At 30.0% G+C, this 9650-nt stretch overlaps 1 protein-coding gene across 1 annotated transcript in view; it reads right to left on the bottom strand.

Moving 5' to 3' along the window:
* Nucleotides 1–9650, bottom strand: part of LOC108691913 — a 62526-nt gene that overhangs the window by 3448 nt on the left and 49428 nt on the right. The window lies entirely within an intron of this gene.

Below are 9650 nucleotides of genomic sequence, written 5' to 3'. Positions count from 1 at the left end.
TAATATATATAATTATTTTTTTATGGAAATAATTATTTGGTTTTATTGCGTTGGTTTATTGCAATTTATGTGTCGATAGAAGAAAAATCAGAACGTGGCGCATCTGACATCCCCCATTTCCGCTCTTCAATTACTTTTACATTTATTATCTCGCTTTTTAACCGAGGCTTCCGCGTATAAAGTATACGTAAAAGGATAATTAAACGTATGCAATTGCGTTGCGTGATATACGCCGTTTGTGTTTCTCGGAGTTTCGAGAAATACAATATGTTTCGGGTTGTTACTAGGCACTGACACTGTTACCGTTCGCATATATCCTTAAAAGGCGTGCTGCAAAGTGCGTGCCTCATATGCGGCTGGATAATGCGCCTGCCGAGTGTGCGTACACACAAGTACAACGAGGAAAAGTGAATGCACGCCGATCTGTTTTTACCGTTACGCAGGCACGCCGAGATTATGTCTGCTTCGTGAATAAGACGTACAAATACGAAAATCGACTTCCCGATCGTTTATGTGTCGTCGCATCGCGCGGAATATATCGGGATTATTTCAGGGGGCTGCTCTCTTCTATTTTCAGTAGCAATAACAGGAGTAACGGATATTTTATAGTTTTCTGAGTGAAAAGCCGCAAAATGTCATATATCTTAGTTTATACTGGAGTAATCCTTATCACTGATTACCTCGAGTACGAGACAAATTTGTACGAAATATATCATATAATTAGAGGAGAAATATATCATATAATTCCCTTCCTTTTACTTGTAATTCTTTACAAAATCAATGAATCGATAATTTTTAATAAAATAACTAAATCGATGGTTTTTAACGAAATTAATAAATCGATCATTTCAAAAGTTTCATAAATCAATTTTTGTCGAAATTGAGATATTAATTTCAGAATCATGAGAGACTAATACACAATTTCTTATAAAAATCGCATTAATCACGCATTTTTTTTCTAAAAAATCTTTTTACTACAAAATTGAAGATGTTATTCTATAACATTTTTAGAAGTCTCTCATTACATTTACAGAATTTCCTAAAGGTACAATTATGTAATTTGTACGAAATGCTCATTTTTTTCAAACTCAATGTAAGTTAATATTTTCAAAATTACTTTTATCTTTGAAAATAAGTTTTTAAAAATGATATAATCCACTCATTTAATATATGAGCTGAAGAGACATTTTTTATATATTTCTAATTAATTTTAAAGATACATCTTCTTTGAAACTTCTTTTCTGCTTGTAATTCTCAATAAAATTAATGAATCAGTATAACTACAGTTATAAAAACTAGAATATTTTTTTCTGCGAAAAATTAGATTTTTTTATTTACATAGGATTTCTGATATGACCGATTCAAATGTAACCGCGTGCAACATACAGAATTTTTACCGTAAGAAACGTATACACGTTATAAATTGTCTGTTTCCGGTAAGAAAAACGAATTCATTTCTCGGGCAACGTGTTCTGAGGATAACACAAATCTAGACGAGAAACGCGAAGAACAGAGAAAAAACGGATACAAATTGATACGACGTGTCCACATCACACGTTGGAGATAAACTCAACGACTCAATTTATGAACATGCCCCGATGCAGATGTAAAATACAGTTTCCTGCGAGCGAGCCCGTTAACATTCCAAAAAGTTCAACATGTCCCACAGCGGGCACTGAAATTGATGCCGTAAATAAAACATGCGTAACGATCGGAGGGAGATTGAATGTCTTTCGCGCGACCGTATTTATCAGCCTTTCCAATCAACGAAAGTCGATGCGTTAACATCGAGGTAAATGTCAGACAGCGGCAGGAAGCGCCTATCGTCTGGCTTTGCCCGTTTACGATGCACGCCGTCGCCGCGCGCGCAATAATTTCACTGAACGACGCTCGCGTGGAAAACGCGATTTTCCGTACGTAGCACGATATATTGACAGCCCGAAGTTGGATTAATGCTTGGTATCACCGTTTATCGGCGATACGTTCGGAATGGAAACGTGGAATATTTTGAACATGAAACACCAATAACACTGTATTATAAAGTTTCTATTTTCCGATCTCAATGGTGATTCTTATGTAGCTGTTGAAAGAAAATATATATATAAGATTAAAAAAAAATCCATCACTCACAGATTTCGAAAAATCAAGAGCTTTAATTTTGAAAAAAGTCTATAAATTTAAATAATTTACAAACCTTTTTCCAGGGTTGAATAAGTTAATTTTTTTTTAAATTAAATTAAGTTAAAGTTAACAGTCTTGAAAATTTAACTTAATTAAAATGCAAGATAATCCGTAATAAAATTAATTGAATTAAAAGTTAAGTTAATAAGAAAAAGTAATTAAAAAGTTTTAAAAGTTAAATTTGGATTGAACAAATAATCAAAGAAAAAAAAGAAACAGTTTGATTTTTTTACAATTTTTCTTTTCTTATAGCTTATTTATTAAATCTAGTTATTTTTGTTCACAAGTAACGATTATACAATATATTAGGTATAGTAAAAAGAAATCTATTATTTTTCCATTCAATTTCATGCAAAAATAATGGATTTCTTTTTACTACACCTAATAAAATTATTAAATTATATACTCATTAGAGCATTGTATCTAAGAACTTAAAAAAAATCAAATTAAAAGTTAATAGTTACCGATAAAATGTAACTAAATTAAGTTAAAAAGTTAAGAGTTTAAAATGTAACTAAGTTAAGTTAAAATTAATTAATTTTTTAACTTAATTTTTATCTTTTTAACTTAGCACTACTCAACCTTGCCTTTTTTTGTTATTTTACGGAGTAAAATACATAAGAATAAGTATTGATCGAAAAACATCACTGTTATCTATAGTCAAATTTAATCTAATTATATCTTAAGAAGCAACGGCTTTAACCTAAATTTAAATTTAGGTTAAATTTGACACTATAGATTTAATGAGGAACATTAGAAATCAGTATAATTTTTTTACGTTAAATATTAATATTACAAATTTTAGAAATAGTGTTGTTTCCGGTGCTAAGACAAATACAACATATCATGATATAAGATAGGCCATGTTCCTTTACACAATTATTTTAATCTTCCGCCGGTAAAATTTTAACTCTTCCATCAGCGATAGGGGTCTTCAAGAAATGGAGCAAATTTTTTATTGTTCCGGACTATATTAGTAAGTCCGATAAAAATCTGCTATTGTTAAAGTCTTAAAGTTTTAGCAATGAGTTTTTACCATCATAGAAGTTGAAATATTTCTTAATTTTTACAGATTAAAATTTTTCAAAATTCACACTGTTAAATTCATCATGTTAAATTATATTTGTTAAATTATAATTTAAGTTATTTTTTATCATTTCTGTAAAGCGCCATTGCTCCTTCTCAACATGTCGTTAATTTAACTATGCTATAAAACAATGGAGTTAAATAATTTAATTTAAGAAAATATATTAAATTTGACTCAAATTTAGTTTATTTAACTGCATTTGCACATATTAAATATAGACGTTATTTACTTTGAAATTAATTACAGAAATGAATTGATTTATATTTTGAAAAAAATGAAAATTATAAATAACAAACTGTTATTTAATTCATGGAATTGAATTACCATTTCCTCTTTGATATTTAACAGTTAAAAGTATCAATGGTGCTTTTAAAGATTCTGATTTCGGACGGAGGATTAATATATCATTTAAATTATATACATAAATATTAAAAAGAAAAAATTTATACTATCATTTATTTTTGTATATTATAAAAAGATATTTAAATTTTTAACTACATTATCATATATTACAAATTTACATTATTACAAATTTACATTATTACATAAGAAATTCGAAGTGGAGTTTTTAAAAATTGAAGAAAATTGTAAACACTTTTGCAGTATAAAAGACCCTCTACCTACAAACGTAAAAAAAACCTACCTACAAGAAATATCCCTTAATTGTCGCGAAATAAAAAGTTGATAAAAATTTGTTCCACTGTATAATCGTTATCGCTCGTCAGAAACACGCCTGCGCCGGCCCGACGGGGAAAGGACTATTGGTGTGGGATTTATGTGAGAACGATTTATGTAAGTACTCTCTAGTACGATCCGAGATCGCCATTATGAGATATCAGCGTCAATTTTTCTTTCGGAACTATTCCATACCGCGATATCTACGCATGGTAGAAGCACGTGGAAGCATTTCTATTAAAAGAGCTGTAAGGACGCTCGACGGATCGGCTTGCAGCCGATCGCGGTAAGATCACTAAACTAGGATACTTATCCTCTATAGCCTATTTCAACTACAATCGCTAAATTGGTTCGGCGTATTTTGCGCTAATAAAAGGCCGCGGGTACGCTGAATGTCATGCATGAAGGATGTTAATACGCGCAAGAAAGATCTTACCGAATTATATCTCTTCAATGAATTTAAGAAATAAAAATGAAGATATTAAAGTGAGAACTAAGATTTTCGTTTCAGACGCAATCTTTTTGTATTAAGATATCACTGTCTTCCTTCCAAAAGTGATACAGTTCAAGAAATATAATTTTCGAATTATTATCATGAATGAGTTAAGTAAACATTATTCTATCAATTATCAAGAGTGAACTAGTTTATTCTAGTAACATAATTTATTGGCCAAATATTGATTACAGTAAGTGCAAAAAGTATTCGTACAGAGAAAGTATTTTTGAAAAAACTTTATTTAAAAAAAATGAATATTATCCAAGAGAAATATGAATCATCGAATCGATATTGATTTTAACACCAATTTGACATTGATTCGACGTTTAATTGACGAGCATTTCTTGCTGGGTAATTAATAATTTATTCATAAAGAATAAAATGGACTATACGTTTCTTAAAATTATATATACCAAAAAGATGTATATTAATTATAGAAAATATATATCATCTAAAAAATAAGCAAAAATTAAAAATTGTTTGGATGCTCAAAAAGTATTGGTACATTCGAGAAATTTAGCTTCTAAAATAAAAAATATATGCGAAACTTATTTGTTTATGTTAGAACAGAATGTATTCATTGTATAAAATTGCTGTTTATTTTCTAAAAAAAATTAAATTATTTTCTAAAAGCTATTAAATAAGACTTCTTTTATAAAAAAATTTTCTTGTACGAATATTTTTTACACTCACTGTATACCGACTTAATATATCCTCATTTAATCAATGTATCGCTCCTAGAATAAAAAATCGTTAAAAATCACAATTTGAAAAAAATGATTTTTTTAAGAATTGTGAGACAAAAATGACATTAGATCACGATAATTCAATATATGTATATTTTTTTCTTTTTACATTTGATATTCGGAGTTAATAATTTTTTGTTTTAATTAAAAAATAATTTTTTTAAGCCTTTTCTGGGAAACTTAGTTTTTTTTCAGTTGTATCATTTTTGAAGTAAGGGAGCGATTATGTTCAATTATTGGGGAGAAAAACGATGAAGGTACTCACGCATTATAATTCCCCGGTGATTTCGCGAAAGGTCGAAACTCACTCGAATAATAAAACCGAATCTTCGGTTTCCTCCGACGAGGTTGCGTGCACGCGTTTGCTAAACAAAACGTGCAGTACACGCAGCCGAGGAGGAAAATAAAAGATATGTAAAAGCGAGTATATCACGTTTAATGCCACGCGGCGCGTACAAACACGAGCGTATAATCCAGCTGTAAATTCAGTGATTCGGGACAGGGCGAAATAAAATATAGCGTATCCAAAGATCTCGCTACTTGCCGGACACGCTATTGCTCGAGGTCACCGAAAGAAAATTAACCAGACGCAAAGCGACATTTTATGCGTGGCGCCACGAAGGATCTTGAGAGCATTATTTTGCAAAAATACGTACTTCTATATATAAAGAACGTTACAAGATACGGCTTAATAATATCGAACATGCCCGTCACAAGAAAAGGAATCTCTGCAGACACGACTTTTTCGAAATTTTTTGTTCGTTCTTCATCCAAGCTATGCCGAAGCTACACTGTTAAAATTTATAATATCAAATTATATCCAATTTTGTGCTATTTTTAATCAAATTCTTTAAATCGTCACTGCTTCTACTCGATATGTCATTAATTTAACTGAAACAATGGAGTTAATTTAACTGAAACAATTTGACTCCGAAAATAATTTAATTCAAGATGTATTAAATTTGACTCGAATTTAAATTATTTAATGAGTATATTAATATAGATTTTTAAACTATATATAACCATAGAATTGATTTACATTTTGACATACATGGAGATTTAAAATAACATTTTATTTTTTATAATCAAGAGATTGGATTATCATTGCTCCTTCAATATTTAATAGTGTATTCTGTTCGTCACATTTTTATACCCATGTGTCTCTCTTTGCTGCCAAGTGTAGCCCAAACAATTTAATAAGAGAAATTAATGAAAATTTTATGACGTAAGTTTAATCATACGGTATATTAATTAATAGCTTCCGGCATAAATGCGAATGGAAATGTTTACGAAATGTCAGATCAGAAATAAAAAGATAACGAAGCAATATTTATGATCAATCAAAAGTCCTCTTATAAATAAATTCATTTACAGACTATCACTTGATTTTAATTTACGCATAATATGAGTTCTGATTATACTTATTGAGAATTGAACTCTTTTTCTCTCGTTGTGCTATTCTATTTTTTTGCATATATAATTATAACACAAATGTAATATTCATATATACAATATATATATAATTTATCACTCATTATATCGTATATATATTTTTCGATAATCTCCTGGATGTATTTTCGTGAACTGTTTTTATCATTCAATTTCGAATGCGTAGCGTAATAAAAATACCGACTCGGCTCAGCGCGAGAAAGTTTTTATATTTTACAGACCGGGACACAAGCAGTGAATGGTTCAACCATGATTACATTCCGACAAATACTTAAGTCGTTTTACTGATAGCAAGAGTATTTCCTACGCGAGCATGCAATTCATTATCCGCATTTGTCAATGATCAGCGGCTTTTATTACTCGAGTACCAACCACCAAGCGTTTCTGTATCGGAAGCTTTCTCCGATAAGGTTGTCACTTTCGACTCAAAGAGAGAACAGAGAGAAAGAGAAAAAGAGAAGGGGAGGGGGAAAGGGGGGGGGAGCAGAAAGAGGATAGGAACAAGGAGAAATTTTCAAAGAATCCGTTAATTACGTTTCAACGTTTAGGAGATTATAATTAAGCGATAACGTGGACACATCTGCTATAGTCAATTTGATAAAGGTTAATTAATTTCAACGTGACTGGCCAACAAGATTATTGACTGGTAGAAAATTCATTCAATTATTCAGCGTTTATGGATTCTGTTGTTTAAATCTTTTGAGCCTTAATTACAGTCAGATATTCAATCAAGCTTATTGAATTGAAGAAGATTAATAAGCTACTTAACTGCGATATTTTTTGTAAATGCACGCTTCTCATATAAAAGCATTTTTTAACCATACAGAATTTGCAGCAATATCGCTGCAATTACAGTCAGATTAATTACAGTCAGATATTCAATCAAGCTTATTGAATTGAAGAAGATTAATAAGCTACTTAACTGCGATATTTTTTGTAAATGCATGCTTCTCATATAAAATTTTTTAACCATACAGAATTTGCAGCAATATCGCTGCAAAATCTCTGCAATATTGCTGTAACATACAATGTTGCTGCAATGTTGCAGCAGTGTTATTGCAACTTTTGTGCAACTTTGTGCTGGGATATTGTATTGAAAATAAATACAATTTATACATTTTTTTCAAAATTTTTCTTTAGGATATTCTTTAAGCTTCTATAAATTCTCAGGAAGTGTAACAAAAACAATCTAATTAAAGGCAAAGAATTTCGCGTTAATGTTAATTAACTTTTTTTCTTTTTAAATAAAAAGTTACATTAAAATTTTAGCAAAAAGATGAATATAATTGTATAAAATATAATATAACATAATACAATATAATATAAATATTATATCTATAATATAAATATTGTATCTATTATAAAATATTGTACAAAAATAATTACATAAGCGAAAAAGATTTTCAGATTGAATAATTATTACAACAAGAAATTAAGATAGAATAGAATTTGAAATATATGAGGTCTAATAAGAAAGAGGTCTAATAAGAGTAGTGCATCAAAGAATTCTTCCAACATGCATTATGATGCAACGCCATTATCCGCGTTGATACAACCATTAAATTTTTCCGATTCGCGGAGACGTCTGTTGCTTTAGCGAATCTGACTACAACTGGCAAAAGAAAACGATTAACCCTTCGCGATCCGAGATAACATTGAAAAATAGGTCGATATGAAACAATTCTGCAATTACTTGAACGTCATTGATATTGTTTAATGTAACAATTTTTCTTATTCTAAGTTTAGCTTTAATAAAATAAACCTAAACTCTGAAGTATGTAGTCTACAAATTATAATAACTCACTGCTTTAAATTTGCATGGTACATATAAGAAATTAAAAAATAAATATATGACGATATGTAAAAAAATATAATCAATTAATGCCTTTATTGTCATCGCTTATTTTATAAGCGATAATTAACTTGATGCTAGACCGCGTGAAAGGTTAAAGACATGCTTTAGTATCTTGCGACAAACCGACTATAAAGATCCATCAGCTTTAATCTTCCTGCCGGCACCGACACAGAAAACATCGTGTATTTGTCTTGCGTCTGCTCTCATAATCCATAACACTAACATTTACACTTTGGCGCTCCAGATGCGTTAATTATCGCTCATACCGAACTTCTCTCGTTTGGATTAGTTTTTGGCTTTTTTTCCAGATATTTTTCAAAGATGGAATAACAGAGATGGAATACAAGATAATTAGTTAATAAATCAATTTCTGAAATAAAATTAATATTTTCTTCACTTTGAAAATATTACAAGTCAATGATCAAAAAATAATGTAATGCAATCGATCGACTCAATATTGTCATTAAATAAAGAAGCTTTATTTAGAAATTGTGGCAAATTGAAACTATATTTTTTTGATCTATAAATTTTATCAAAATGGCTAAAAGATTCTTAGCTAAGAATCTTTGATGAAAACAACAATTCTTAGCTAAGAATCTTTGATGTTTACATGACCTGACTCGCATTGTTGTATATATTTCGTCGATGAGGAGCGATATATAAAGTATCTGCATTTTCTTAATATATGGTTCATTATGTCGTGACGCAATCGCTCTTGAGGCTGTGTAAACGCGCACGATTGCAGATCGAGTGGATGTTTCAAATGCATCAATTGCACTTGGGTTACTCGAAGCGAATCGCGATTGCGTCGTATCGTACGTATGTACTTCGAAGAATACTGCGTATATTATTTATCGTATTCCGATACGTTGCGGATTTTTTCATAGAACGCAGACATTGATTTTTAACTCGATGTGCTGTAACCGATATAACATAGCTATATTATCCAAAAAAGTTTCGCTTACTCATTTTGTAATTCAACTAAAATACCGAGGTTTTATTTCCTTGGTTTTATTTCCTTATCTTTAATTTTAATGAAAATATAATAATAAAAGAATTTTGTCCATTTTGAATAAGATTTTAATGAAAAATATATCAATAGAAAAATGACTAGACTAGATTATTCCTAGTCGACATCAATCATTAACTAAAAGTAACATA

This window comes from Atta colombica, unplaced genomic scaffold (genome assembly GCF_001594045.1).
Source record: "Atta colombica isolate Treedump-2 unplaced genomic scaffold, Acol1.0 scaffold107, whole genome shotgun sequence".
Classification (NCBI taxonomy): Eukaryota; Metazoa; Arthropoda; class Insecta; order Hymenoptera; family Formicidae; genus Atta; species Atta colombica.
This window is presented reverse-complemented; position numbering and strand designations above follow the sequence as displayed.